The sequence below is a fragment of the Ceratotherium simum genome, chromosome 12 (assembly GCF_057802395.1).
Source record: "Ceratotherium simum simum isolate JZ-2026a chromosome 12, ASM5780239v1, whole genome shotgun sequence".
Classification (NCBI taxonomy): Eukaryota; Metazoa; Chordata; class Mammalia; order Perissodactyla; family Rhinocerotidae; genus Ceratotherium; species Ceratotherium simum.
The window spans coordinates 26694081-26709525 of NC_141911.1; the positions used below are offsets into that span (position 1 = coordinate 26694081).

A 15445-nucleotide genomic window follows, 5' to 3' on the forward strand; every position below is an offset into this window, starting at 1 on the left:
AATGTGACTGTATTTGAATATTAAGCTTTGAAAGAGGTGACTAAGTTAAAACGAGGCCCTTAGGGTGGTCACTAATCCAATCTTACTGGTGTCTTTATAAAAAGAGAAAATTGAACACACAAAGAGATAAGGGATGCATGTGCACAAAAGGAATAGCTTGTAAGGACACAGCAAGAAGGCGGCCATCTGCAAGCCAAACGGAGAGGCGTCAGACGACACCAAACCTGCTGATATCTTGATCTTGAACTTCTAACCTCCAGAACTGTGAGAAAATAAATTTCTGTTGCGTAAGCCACAAAGCCTGTGGTATTTTGTTATGGTAGCCCTAGCAAACTAATATACTAGCCTATCCTGACTGATGCAGAAATTGGTACCTAAATGTCAGGTGATGGTGTAACAAACAACAACAAAATATGGTGACTGTATTTAATTTGCTAAATCATCATATGCTGCAGAATGTGAAAGAATTAGTTAACTGCTTAATTCAAATTACTAAATTCAAGCAGTATTTTTCAAGATATCATGTTACAACGGTAATAACTATTACTAATATAACTATCTGTCTACCTATATTTCTACTTCTATTCTATCTTTATATCTAGCTCCTAGGCTCTCTTAATCTATATCAAATGTTGCTTTCCTTGATTTTGTGCATATATATGATTTCATTGGTGATTTTTTAAGTTAACATAACCTACTCTGTTCCAGACAGCCAGAATACATTGTGTATCTAAAAAGCCAAATGAGTATAAAATACAGTATGGTTGTTTGGTAATTCTGCAACTAAAAAAATGACAGGAAATGGCTGTTAGTCTCCAACGACCTTGAAATTGTTTGTCTTAGTTTGCCAAAACAGGATAAAATGTGCAAACCAGTTGACTACAGTTGTACTTATAAATATTCTTTATTAAGAAAATTATCTGTACTTTGTTTCTTTATATGTTAACAGGCTATTGTAACCTTTTTAACATCTCTCTAGCACATATTTCTTCAATTCTTCATGTTCAATATGGATGTATTACTCAAGATAAATCCTTGAAGTGTTCATAATCGCATAAGAGGGGAAACTGATGTCAAAACAAGTTAAGGTACCTGTGGTGGCTTCTTGGGTAAAAATCCGCAGTTAGTCCAAAGCTATGTCCTCATGTCTATCTCCGTTTCTGTCATATTTCTCAGAATAATCTGGCAACATTCTGCAAAAACAACAAAAAAATGCATTTAAGAGTTTGCCTGTAAATAAATCTGTTTATTATGAAAGGCAAACCAAAAAAAAAGTTTAAAGAAAAATAAGTAAAATCTTGTAAAGTTCCATTAGTTATGTTTCTCAATATTAATTTTGTCATTCAAATCATTTGGAAGTAGGACTCATTAAATGGACTAGGACTCATTAAAGTCACAATAATTATTTAAATTTGACTTGAAATTTGGTAAAACAATTCAATAGCATATATATATAAACATATATTCATTTTTCAGGCATTAATAAACTTTATGATTTGTGAATGAAATGCTGATGTGTTCTTGAAAGAGGTAGTAAGGTATGAAATGTATACAAGAAGTAAAATAGAAGTCTTTTTTATTTTAGCACTAGCTATCCTTGTATATGTTTAGAGGTTTCAGAAGCATTTGATTTTTATAGTATAATCCTGTATATTTTAAAAGTCTATGTTTATTTTGAAAATTTATTATCTATTTTTTAGTGTAAGAGCTAAATTTTGAGTCCATGGTGAACAGTAATGATCTCTCCAACTTTTGTCTTTTCCTTGCTTTGTTTCTTTTTCCTGTATTCATCTTAATGACATTGTTGCTCTAAAATGAACACTACACATAAAAAAGAATACTAAATGTATATATATGACATATATGTGTGTGTATCTATATATAGTATATACATATATATATAATATATATTACATATATATTTTTAACCTGCAATCATCTTCATCTATTTAAACACACAAAACATAGACACTAACGATTTTTGCAGTTGAATCTCTACTATGACTATGTTTTTAATCTTCTCTTGTTCCATTTATAATCTGTAAAATAAGACTGATAAGACTGACTTGTGTCAAGTAATTATTTCTTGCTTTCTAAGTAATTTAAAATCTAAGCTAATAAGAATATTTCTGAGTAATTCTCATTTAATTACTTCTAAACATGCAAAATATTTCCATTGAAAGCAGTCAAATTGTCACAAATTGTACTGTTTTAATTCAACCTTCAGTTCTGTATAATGAGAGCTGAGGATAAAAATCTAGTTTGAAACTTAACAAGATTCTACACTAAAGAAAAAATATTGGCTTCACATCTTCCTAGAAACTGCTCTGTTCAATATCCCATGGCAAATTTTGTCCAAAAAGAAAGATGGATTATTTGTGTCTCATTAATTTTTACGTAAAATTATTCTTTGTTCTCTTGGTTACTCCCTGTCTAAATTGGAAGGGAAATAACTAAAGATTCTTTCATGAGTTTAATTGTCTAGATTTACACATCTACTACCTGTGATTACAAAATGAATATTATGTATATCCATGGTAAATATTTAGTAAGTATTTTTTGTTATTTATTGCATTTATTTTAGGGCAATGACAATGTCATTGAGATGAATAAACAAAAAGAAACAAAGCAAGAAAGAAACAAAGCAAGAAAGAAACAAGGGGTGGGAAGATGATTACTGTTCACCACGGACTTAAAATTAGCTCCTATACTAAAATATAAATAACAAATTTAAAAAACAGCCATAGACTTTTAAAATATATAGGATTATGCTATAATAACCAAATACTTCTGATACCTACCATATTCAAGGACAGCTAGTACTAAAACCAAGACAACTTTTATTTCTTACTTTACTACCTCTTCCAAGAACAGGTCAGAATTTCATTTACAAATCACAAAGCTTATTAATGCCTGAAAAATGAATAAACTAAAAAATGAAATGACTTTCATTAAAATAATAAGTATTACACTATTAAATAATTTCCAGTGTCTTAGATAGTAGGAAAGTAAGAAGAATGTTTTTCAGGGTTTTTTCCTTGAACTCTGTTAGAGGCTGCCTTTATAGATAAACTATAGCAGAATCAAACACACTTTTCTTAATATCTTGCATTTTGATTGTTCAGAGAATCAAGATTATCTGGGGAAGAGAGGAGGGACACTAGGAAGATATTAATCACCCGGTAGAATTACCAAAAAAAAATATGTGTACAAGGAATGTAAATTTCCCCAAGGATATAGACTAAACTGAAACAGAGATAGACATAGATAAATAAATAGATATGACATAGATACATTATTAAGACTCATTGCATTTTACATGACATCTTAATAATACTTACTTATTGAATTAATTTATTAAGCACATGGGGCTTTTCTTTTATCCAAAGTATACATTCTCTCTATTTTTCTGAGTCCACTGAAATTCACATGTGGTTACAGATCAAAGTATTCTTGTTTTAAAATTTATGATTACTAATAGGCACTATTAACTTCATGAATTAAAAAACATAAATAATATGTCAAAAAGCATAGTCATCAGAGTCAGAAAGATGAAGCTCTCTGCCCACTAGTTTTGCAAACTCTGTCCCTCATTTTCTTACCTATATAACAAGAGAAAAAAATTAACACCTTACTAAATTGTTGTGCTATGCATACGGTTATTTTCACCCATACTATTTTTATGATTGTAAAAACTGAAATTTCTTTTCAGTAATCAAGTGCAATAATACTGAAAAATTTTCCAATATTTCTTCAATATCACTTCACCAGTTTTGAATAATTTTTTTAAAAAACCTAGGGGAGGGCCGGCCCCATGGCTTAGCAGTTAAATGTGTGCGCTCCGCTACTGGTGGCCCGGGTTCAGATCCCGGGCACTCACCAACGCACCACTTCTCCGGCCATGCTGAGGCTGCGTCCCACATACAGCTACTAGAAGGATGTGCAACTATGACATACAACTATCTACTGGGGCTTTGGGGAGAAAAAGGGAAAAAAAGGGAGGAGGATTGGCAATAGATGTTAGCTCAGAGCCGGTCTTCCTCAGCAAAAAGAGGAAGATTAGCATGGATGTAGCTCAGGGCTGATCTTCCTCACACACAAAAAAAAAAAAACCTAGGGGAGGGGCTGGCATGGTGGTGCAAGCAGTTAAGTGCACGCACTCTTCTGCAGTGGCCCTCTGTGGGGTTCACCAGTTCGGATCCCAGGCGCGCACCAATGCACCACTTGTCAAGCCATTCTGTGGCGGCGTCCCATATAAAGTAGAGGCAGATGGGCACAGATGTTAGCCCAGGGCCAGTCTTCCTCAGCAAAAAAAAAAAAAAAAGAGGAGGATTGGCAGATGTTAGCTCAGGGCTGATCTTCCTCACAAAAAAAAAAAAAAACCTAGGGGAGTTGTTGTACCCTACACAAGGGAAGTAGATTGAAAGAGAATTGAGGCAAATATTCATTTTTTCTCTGACTCATTATTATAACTTTCAAAAATAGCCTAGAGGGGTCATATGGCATATACAAAATATAAAACAATAACCATTCAGAGCTAACTTGATAGTGTTAAGAAAAGTTACCCGAAAATATATATACATCAAACATTGAAACACTAAATTAACTAAACCAATGCCCTTAAATATCCATTAAGCTGGATATTTAATATATCCAACCATGTGCCAAGAGTTCAAACTGACTTCAGATTTCAGCAAAGGATGTGCTTTGAAAGTCACTGAAATACATATCGAAAGAAAGAAGACAAAGGGATGAATTTGAATACAGGTAAAATTACAGACATGGAATTCAGACAACAAGAGTCCAAAATAAATATGCCCAGTGTTATGAAGAAAGGAACACAGAAAAGAAGGAAGGGACACAGAAAATGCAAGAGAAAAAAACTCATTTAAAGATTTAATTAAAAAACTCATTTACAGATTTAATTAAATAAAAGGAGATATAAATCTGTTTAAAAGGCACATTAGTATGAGGAATAGTTAGGAAAACTTCACCAAATCTGAGACATAAACTATCAAAATCTACTAAAATTTAAGAATACAGAAAGCCTTCACTAGACAGATTAAAAGGCTGCACCTCACAGTCAACAGGGAAAAATAAGAAAGTAGGTTGGTCTCAGATCTCTCCTCAGCAACACCAGATTTCATGATATAATAGAGTAGTGGTTCTAACTAGCTGCAATTTTTTCCTTGGGGACATTTGACAATATCTAAGGACATTTTTGATGGTCACAACTGGGGGTGGGTACTACTGGCATCTAGTGAGTAGAGAAAGGGACTTGCCCAAGGGTGGTGGTGTTGTTAGGGCTTGAAAAATAGGATGTTGTGATGGGTTTCATAAGTGACGCTCCACCATGTAGAGGCAGTGGGACTTCTGATTTGGCAAATGTGTTTGCTGAAAAGAACTAAATCAAGTGCCAAAGTCTTAATACCTGCAGCAAAAGATGTCATTGCCCATACATGGTATAGAGGCTGTGGAGTCATTTGCCTTTGAATGGACCATGTAGGCTTGGACAATAAGCATCCTAAAGGCAACCAGAAAGGACTGAACATCAAAGGCTCTTTCCTAAGTGTCTAGCGTACATCCTGCTAAGTAGAGAAATGAGCTCCCATCATAACTAAACTCTTCTCACCCTATTAAATGGTGGCTGAGAGCCAGATTTACTTTAAGTGAAAAATTTAATATGCTTTTTCTACTCCTCAGGAAAAAATTTATGATTTTACATTTATTATCCCATTTAATCTTCACCACTCTTGAAAGAAGGTATTGTTTATACCTAATGAGGTACAGAAAAGTTAATATATGTTTAGTGGGTTAACACAGACAATGGAGCTAGTGACAGAGAACATTTTTGTATGTGAGTAATCATAAGAGAAAGTATTGACTCACATAATTGAAATGTCTGGGAGCAGAGTTAGCTTCGAGCAACAATGTTGATGCAGGGCCTCAATGGATGTCATCAAGATTTAGTTTTGTTTCCATATTTTGCCTCGCTCTCTTCTGTGCTGGCTTCATTTTCAGGCTTCAGGTGGTGGCTGGATGGCTGCTAGCAAATTGAGAGCTAAATCCTGCCAGGTTCAAGTACACTGAAAATGTGGTGCTTTCTCACAACAGTCCCTGCAGGTGGCACCAATTGGATCATGTGCCTGTCCCTAAAATAGTCATTGTAGCCAGTTGAATGGAATCCTCATTTTGGCCAGGCCTGAATAGAGGTGTCGGGGGAGACAATCCCACAAGCACACAAACTGAGACTGAAAAATGTGGTTAGTTTTCTCGGAGGGCACAAGAAGTACAGTTCATAGAAAGTTAATGAATACTGAGTGACAAAATAAAACAGATGCCCACTACAGGCCTCCCTAATAGCCCAACTCCTGACTTTGGGCCTACAGCTACATGACTGCCCCTTCAGGCGCTAAAGTTTGCTGTCAAGTCTGAAAGGAGATAGTTGTAGAGACCCTGGGAGATGGGAAGAGTGATAGGATAGAGCCCTGGGCAAGAATCTTGAAGAGGGGGAAAATATCTGGGATGCTTCTGCATTCCTATTGATGGACCATCCAATTAGCTGATTCCCACTTCCTAAGTCTTCTCATTTCAAATTCTTTTACCTTCACTCCAACAGGGCTATGGCCAAAACCTAGACCTCACCACAAGGGACAGCTCTGCCTTCTGAATAAATACAGTGTCACATCCTACCCTCCGACCTCAACCTCTTCCCCTTCTAGCTCACGCCTTCACATGCCAATTCTTCAAGCTTGCCAGGACCTCCAGTCTTTTGATCCTTCCATTAGCAACTTTTTGCTATCATTTCCTCCTTCTCCACAGAAGACTTCATGATCCATCACTTAAGTAACATCCTAAATACCCCCACCCATTTTCCTTTCCTCATTCCTGCCTAGCAAAATCCCAACTCTGCCTTTTCCAGACCTGCCCTCTACTTGAGTGGCTCAGCACTATTGGATAAAATCATACAAATGAGTCTACAGCTAATCATCAACTACAATCCTGCTTGAAATGTATTCATTCATTCATTCATTCTAGGTATATATGTTTACACGTATATTTATTGAGTGCCTACTAAGTCCTAGTCACTGTGGAGCTCACATCATTGTTTCCTCAGTGAACACTAACACTCACATCCTCCTCAAAACTATTTCAAATCTTCTCTAGTTTCCCTAAACTTCTGCCCCCACACCAACTCAGCAGATGTGCTGGACCACCTAAAGGCATCATAAAAGAATGAATAGCAAAGACTCTTTCCTAGGGTTTTTTTTTTTTAACAGTGTACATCCCACTGAATAGGGAAATGAGCTCCCATGATAATTAAAGCCTTGGATGGGAAACAATCTCTCCTTCCCTTCCCCTTCCCCTTCTATTCCTTGTTCTCTCTCTCTTTGTGTCTCTCTTCTCTCTTCCCCACATCTCTCTCTCTTCTTTGACCCTCCCAAACTGGGATATGTGCCCTTACTCCTCCCGTCACAGTTCACACGCTGCGTTGTAACTTTTGCCTTATCGATTCTCCCCTAGAACACAGACCATGTCTATCCTTTTACTGCTCTGTTTCCAGCTACTGTGGCTTATCATCCAATGGGCTTCCATAACCCTTTAGGGGAACAGATGAGCCGAGGGAGGGACTCTTGGGCTGGAGGGCCCGGCTCAGCACTCTGTGGGGGTCAGGGCCACCCCAGGGGTGAGGACTGAGCAGCATTTCCTCCTCCTCCTCCTCCGGCTTCCTAAGGGAGGTTGCATGGCTTCACCCCTGGGCAATGAATTTAATCTCTGTTGCTTCTTTTTTTTTTTTTATTGAGGTCACATTGGTTTATAACATTGTATAAATTTCAGGTGTACATCATTATACTTCTATTTCTGCATAGATTACATCATGTTCACCACCCAAATACTGATTACAATCTGTCACCACACACATGCGCCTAATCATCCCTTTCGCCCTCCTCCCTCCTCCCTTCCTCTCTGGTAACCACCAATCCAATCTCTGTCTCTATGTGTTTGTTGTGGTTTTTATTTTCTACTTGTGAGTGAGATCATACGGTATTAGACCTTCTTGGTGTGGAACTTTTTGGATGCCTTGAGGGACTTTTGGATGCCTCCCTTGCCAAAGGGCTCTTCCAACACTCCTGCCTTTTCTGTCGGGTGTGTGGGGTTCTTGCTGACAAGGTCTCTAAGGGCCGTTCCCCAGTGAGAGGGCTCGCATCCTCAGACCCTCATGTCTGGCCTCGTATGCAGAAGGTCTTCCAAGGGCATGCTCAAAGCTGAGCCTCCTGGAGATGGGAGCCACCTTCTCCGTGGGCAGTCGATGAAGATCATGGTCATCACCTCCATCACAACTCCTGTTTAGTGAGGCTTCAGCAGACACTGGCTGCTGGGCCTTGGGTGAGTCACTGCACCTGAGTCCCAGGTCTCAGCTCTAAAGGAATATATTAATACTGACCTGGTAGGGCTATTGTGAGGAGTGGCATGAACAAGCAAAGTGCTTTTACATGGGCAGAGGTAAAGGCTGGGCTTGGGGCTCTCCTGCAATTGCCACATGGAATTGGTGAGTGTTCTTGTCCTGGGAGCATCTTTGAGAGGCCCAGTCCCCTGGGGATTGGGCTGCAGGCTTTGACAGTAGGGCAGAAAATCTGAGGCAACTGTCTTCACAAACTCAGGTACTGACACATTCATGATTTATTGAGAACCTACTATGTGTCTGGTACTGTGCTAGATAGGAACCCCCATTACCCAGGATTCTGCCCTTCAGCCACTGCTCTTCTCCGACAGTCTTCTTAGGTGACTTAAGTGAGTCATACACTTGTTACCTGCACCAGTGGGATCAGTGCACTTGGGTCCCAGGTTCTTGGTCCACAGACACAAAAGAATTTGAGAGCGAACACACAGCAGAAGTTTTAACAGAGGAGGATTAATTAGCAAAGCGAGAGTACACCCCCAAGGGGAGGGATGGGCAGGCTCCAGGGGAGCTACTGCACCAAAGTCGTGGTGGTCGGTGGCTAAGGAAGGTCGGGTCCCAGGGGCGGGTAGGGTCTTGGAACGTGTGCCAATCAGGGCATTGTCTCCACCCCCACATCCAGAGGGGGAGATTTTTTCCTTATATAGGCATCTCCAGAACTGTCATGGCAGTGCTCCCTCTCCGCCGGGGGGTCAAAACCGCAATGCAAATGAGGATATAATGAGGCTTGGGACTACCCTGAGTTGGGGGAGTGTTGCACATTCAAAGAGCAGAGGCCTGGCAATTACGACGTTGCACCTGGTGGAGTGACCTTGCTCCCAGTTCATATCTAGCTTCCTGCCTATCTCACACTCATGTGGTTATTTCAATGTTCACTTTTCCTTTCTTTAAGCTTCAAAATCATCAATCCAGTTGCTTTCTTATCATTCTCAACCTCGATTTCCCACAGAGACTCCAAACCTAATAGCTTCAAAATATAACCCTCTGCCACCAATTTGCTTTTGCCCTTGTATGGGCAATATCAATTAGTAGCACTCAGTCAAGTAAGAAACAGCCATTCTTGTTTCTTTCTTCTTCATCCTTCCCAAAACTAGTCAGTCACCAAGATTTATTTATTTTACCTTCTAAATATTCCCAAATCTGCCTCTTATTTCAATTTGAAATACCACCATGGTAGTTCAGACCTTCATTGTCTCTCACTGGAACTGTGCAGGAGGCTCCTAACTAATCCATTACTCCAATTTTGCGCCTCTTAAACCTTCCTCTTTACCACTAAACAAAGCAATCTACCTAAAACAAAAGTGACCACGGTACTCACTTGCTCTCAACCCTCAGTGGCTCTCTATTGCCAACCAAATAAAGTATGTACTTGCTAACATAGTATACAAGGCCTTCCACTAGATCATCTCTCTCTGCTTCATCAGCTTTCTTGTGGAATTACTCTCTGCTGTGTATTTTTTTTTTTTTCCTCCAAAGCAAAGAAATTCCTGTCGTTACTCCTAAAGCCCTCATGCTGGTCTGTGCTTCCATGTCTTTGCTCATAATGCTTTCTCTGTCTGAAATACCCTTTTCACTCTTCTTCACTTGGGTGTTTCTTAACTCTCTTTCTAAATTCAGTTCAGGTATTATTAATTCTTTCGAGAAAACTATCCTGAAGTTCCAGGTTACTTGGACCTGTCTCTCCTAATGAATACGAGCATTACACCACTGGTAGAATAATAACATCACCCATCACCCCCACAACACAGGTGAATACATGTGGTTGGAGAAGGGGACAAACACCCCACCCCTGGCAGAGGGGCAAGAAACAATCCTGGGCCCAAGCAACTAGATGTGCCCTATAGCTGGAGGAGAGGAAGGATCACTGAGAAAACTCTACCCTCAAGCTATAGGTACACAAGGCCTGTGTAGGCCTGAGGCTAGACAAGGACAATAGAAAACCCCAACCCCACCATCACTAGGTTAGCAATCCTAAAAAGCAATAGGAGTCTATCAATGGAGGAGGGGCCAGAGTGTAGAGAGAGAGCTTCTCTGAGATGCAGCTGACTAGGGAAGGCCTAAAGTTAGTGGTGGACTAATAACATTGTCAACAGCCCCCCTGAAATGCAGCTCTCACCCTCATTACCTACCATTACCTCATGGTAATTACAGAGGTATTTAAGGCTGATATTACATTGTACACATGGGACAAATAGACAACAACTAGCAAGAAGGTAAATTTAACTACAGCTTGTCATTAACTCTATTAAATGTATCATCTAATTAAAAGATGATGATTGTAACATTGGACCCAACTATACCATATGCTATATTTAAAAAATCTGTTTTAAATATAAAGACCTAGATAGTTTAAAAGTAAAAGACATACCACACTGACACTAATCAAGAGAACACTGATAATTAAAAGAATATCAAACAAAATAGACTTCAGAACCAGGAAATTACCAGAGATAAAGAGGGACATTTATATTACGTGAAGGGGACATTCATCAACAAGATTGCAAAAATCCTAAATGTTTACACTCCTAACAAAGATTCAAAACACATGAAGCAAGACTGAAAAAACTGCAATCTACGGTTACAGTTGGAGACTTTTTACACTCTATTCTCAGTAACAGATAGAAAAAGTACATAGAAAATGGGTAAGGACATAGAAGACCTGAACACTATAAGTCAACTTGACTAATTAACGTGTATAGACACTACACCCAACATGAGCAAAATACAGTAGTCCCCCTTATCCACAGGTTCACTTCCGTGGTTCAGTTACCTGCAGTGAAGTGCAGCTGTCATCTGCTCCTGGCATCCAACCATCAACATCATCATTGCTCGATGATCCTCCTTCTGATGTATCATCAGAAGGTCAATAGTAGCCTAATGCTACGTCACAATGTCTATATCATTCACCTCACTTTATCTCATCAAGTAGGCATTGTATTGTCTCACATCATCACAAGAAGAAGGATGAGTACAGTACAATATGTACTTTGAGAGACAGAGACCACATTCTCATAGCTTTTATTACAGTATATTGTTATAATTGTTCTATTTTATTATTACTTATGTTATTAATCTCTTATTGTGCCTAATTTATAAATTAAACTTTATCGTAGGTATGTATATATAGGAAAAAACACAGTATATATAGGGTTCGGCACTATCTGCAGTTTCAGACATCCACTGGGGGTCTTGAAATGTATCCCCCACAGATAAGGGGGTTATGGTATACACATATCAGTAATGAAAGAGGAAACATCACAACTGATCCCACAGACATTAAAAAGATAATAAGTGATTATTATGAACAACTTTGTGACAAAAACTTTAATAACATAGATGGAATAGAAAAATTCCTTGAAAAGCACAAACTATCAAAGGTAACTAAAGAGGAAATAGATAAGTAAATAGTCTTATTTCTATTAAAGAAATTGAATTCATCCTTAAAAGACTTCAATCAAACAAATAATCCAGGCCCAGATGTCTTCACCAATGGACTCTATTAGCCATTAAGGAACAAATAAATGTCAATTCTAGGAAATTCTTCCAGAAATTAGAAGAGAAGAAAATGTTTTGAAGTGATAAAAATATTCTATATTTTGATTGTTGTGGAGTTACATGACTGTATTCATTTGTCAAAATTCATACAATTGTGTAGCGATATAGAGTGAATTTTACTTTGTATAAATTATATCTCAATAAAGCAGACTCAAAAATTTTTAAAAAGCCAACCTAGCTACAGGCACATTATTCTATCACATATGAATCTACTTGCATGGAAATATATTTTATAGTAGATCAGTTGGATTTTTTAACTGGAACATATTGTTTTATTTAAAAAAGAGTTGTTCCATGAAATATATGATCTTAAAAAAAAGTATTTAGAGGGCAAGTAGGGATTTTGGTGAAAAGTTAAAGTAGATGGGAGAAATCAAGAGACCTTTCACAGAGGAAGTATCCATAGGTATGATTCAAAACAAGTAAACATTGTGTTATAAAACTCAAACTGCTTTCCTTCACACTGTTCTAAGAGACGGGGGTAGGTTAAACAGAAGGCTTCTCCCGCTCTCCAAATCAGAATGATTGTGCAGGTTGGGGTAGGAATTTGGAAGAGCTACATTGCTCTATAAAATAAAGGGAACATATTTTAAAATGTTGTCAGGAGGATGGTAATATGGGAGAGAGAAAAGAGAGTGACAAGTAGGGTGGGGTAGAGTTGAGATCCCTCATGAATGAAGAAGCTCAAAGGGAATTCAGGAGAAAAAGAATTACTAAGAGGGAAATTTTAAATTGTTTGCCATAGAGCGTGCTATGTGCTTCTCCTGCTCTTTGTCATCCTTACAGTATGTTTAGTAAAGACTACATTACTCATAATTCAATTTTGTGAAATTTTGAGGACAATTAAAGAGAGGCGCTGAATTCTGTCTGAGTTGATGCAAGACAAAACAGATTGTACAGAGAAACTAAAGCTGAGGACAAAGAAGGTTTCCAGAGTATAAATCCCTGGGAATTAGCAATACTATCTGGGAGAACATAAGATGTTCAAAAGCTATGGAATTGGTGGACTCCGAAGTTGAGATTTCCAATGAGGAAAGAAAACCAACTAATATCAAAGTCATAGGTTGAATAAAAAGGGAATAGTGCAAAGTCTTTATATGGTATAATGAAAAGATGCAACTGGAAAGTAAGAAGGCCCAGAGAAAGGTGGAGCAGCCTAGGAGGATCAGGAGTGATGGAGGGATCAGCTAAGCTGGATGGTGGCATGAAGGGCTATCCTTCCTTTTTTACCCACCCCCGCCTTCAGGAGCCCTTTGTGCATGTCCTACGACTCTGTGATGCAGGCCTGGAACTCTAATCTAGAACTTGTTTTCTCAGTGTTTGATTGTCTAAGAGAGGAGCAGATAATAGAGAACTATCTCTTTTTTTCTGAGGAGCCTTAATATGCTATGGTTGAGATCTATCTTCACTTCACAGGATACTGATTCCAACTGCTGCTCTCTATATAGAGTGGGGATCTTCCTTCTCTTACTCTACTACCTACAGAGGAATCTAGTTTTACCCATATTTTGGAAAAATAGAGACAGAAATCAGATAAGAAAACCCTGGGCCCAGTCCCTAGTATAATATTAATTTTATGCATCAACATGGTTAGGCCGTGGTACCCAGTTTTTGGTGAAACAGCAGTCTACATGTTGCTGTGAAGGTGTTTTTCAGATGTAATTAACATCCAAATCAGTATGCTCTGAGTAAAGTAGATTACCTTCATAACGTGGTGGGCCTCATCCAATCATTTGAAGGCCTTAAAAGAAAAGTCTGAAGTCCTTGAAGAAGATATTCTGCCTCCAGACTGCCTTTGGACTCGAGACTGCAATATCAACTCTTCCCCGGGTCTCTAGTTTGCTGGTCTGCCCTAAAAATATCTGACTTGCCAACCCCCACAATCAAGTGAGTCAATTCCTTAAAATAAATCCTCCCCTCTTCTCTCTCTCTCTATATATGTGTGTAGATAGATAGATGACAGATAGATAGATAGATAGATAGATAGATAGATAGATAGATAGATAGATAGATCGATAGATGATAGAGAGATAGATAGATAGATAGATAGATAGATAGATAGATAGATAGATAGATAGATATAGTTATTTGACATTTGACATTGAATACTAATTCTTGGGGTTCTCAAAGTCTTGTCTCCCCAGAGTGGCCCCCAAAGGACTGTTTTACTCATGCTCTTATAAGATCTCTTTGTTCCTACTTTCACCACATATAACCCATTCTCTAAGTTTCCTAGTATGGAAGCTTGCAAGAAAGAAGCCGAGGTTGCACTGGACTTGATTTCTCTTCTGAAAAGGTGATTAATCTCTTCCACCATTTTCCTGATCCCTCTTTCTAGCATGGTCCATGCAATTCCAGGGCCCCAGTATAGTCTGAGGTTGACATGGGTGGGCGGAACTCGTAGGGAAGAGAATATGAAAGGAAGCTTCAGGGTAAGGGCTGAAAGAAGTGTTAAGTATGGGATGTGAGGGAATCTGATATCCTCTTGTACTGTCAGATCCTCCTACGCCTATTCTGCCCCTGACTGAAGCTTGTTCCTCTTGTCTTCTACAGCCATGTGGACCATCTTCCAGATTAGGGCAACTTTTTGCCATTGTTGCAGCAAGATCTCTGATGTGAAATGCGCAGTGTAATGTCTTCGGAAGCTGGCCCTCTGCTGTTTGTGGTTCCTGTAGAAGATACTCCTCTCTCTGTGTTCCCTTTGGTTTCCACAAGAATTCTGATTCATTTCTAACTCTGGCCAACTTCCTCTCAACAAACACTTAAGAAAACCAATTACCAGCCCCTCTGTTTGAGTCCTCTCTGCTTCTTGCCTTCAACTTCTCACTGGATTTTGCAGAGATATTGTGACCTGCCTCTCTGTCTGAGCCCTCTGAATACACAAAGGAGGCTCTTCTTCCCTTACTGGATCCCTTTTTTGCCCGTAACCCTCTCACCTCCCTTTTTCTCATTGTATCCTATCTTTATAATGAGTCTCATTCCTTTAGCATTCTTTAACCACCATGACTGGCTTTTTCTCTGCCACAGAGTCCTCTCTATCATCGCCCCTACATTTTCACTGATCTTTTTTCCACCCTTACTGATGGCCTTATTCACCCCTGCCTTCAGAGCCTTCCTTTTTATTGGGCTCTTGCGATATTTCACATATCTTTCTTTTACTCCTACCACTAGCTTTATCATCTTTGCTGTTGGGGATCTCTCTGGCACTGTAGCATATCTTCACCCAAATTTCCAACTTTTTACCCTCAATACTGGGCTTTTTTCTGTCACCAGAGCCATTTTTACCACTGTATTTCACATCTCTGATGAACCACATTTCATGCCCAATACTTGCCTTTTCCCTTCTTCCCTAGAGTACTCAAATACTGGATCCTTTTCTCCAACCAGACTTCACTTTGTCTCCAGACCCTACCTGCTCCCCAGACCCCA

At 38.7% G+C, this 15445-nt stretch overlaps 1 protein-coding gene across 2 annotated transcripts in view; it reads right to left on the bottom strand.

The window, feature by feature from the left end:
* Positions 1 to 925: 925 nt before the first annotated feature.
* LOC147915802 (uncharacterized) overlaps positions 926 to 15445 on the bottom strand; it is a 298801-nt gene continuing 284281 nt past the window's right edge. For both annotated transcript variants that reach the window (XR_015553791.1, XR_015553790.1), the window contains one exon: positions 926 to 1193. The gene's annotated coding sequence lies outside the window, so the exon portion shown is untranslated. The remainder of the gene's footprint in view (positions 1194 to 15445) is intronic.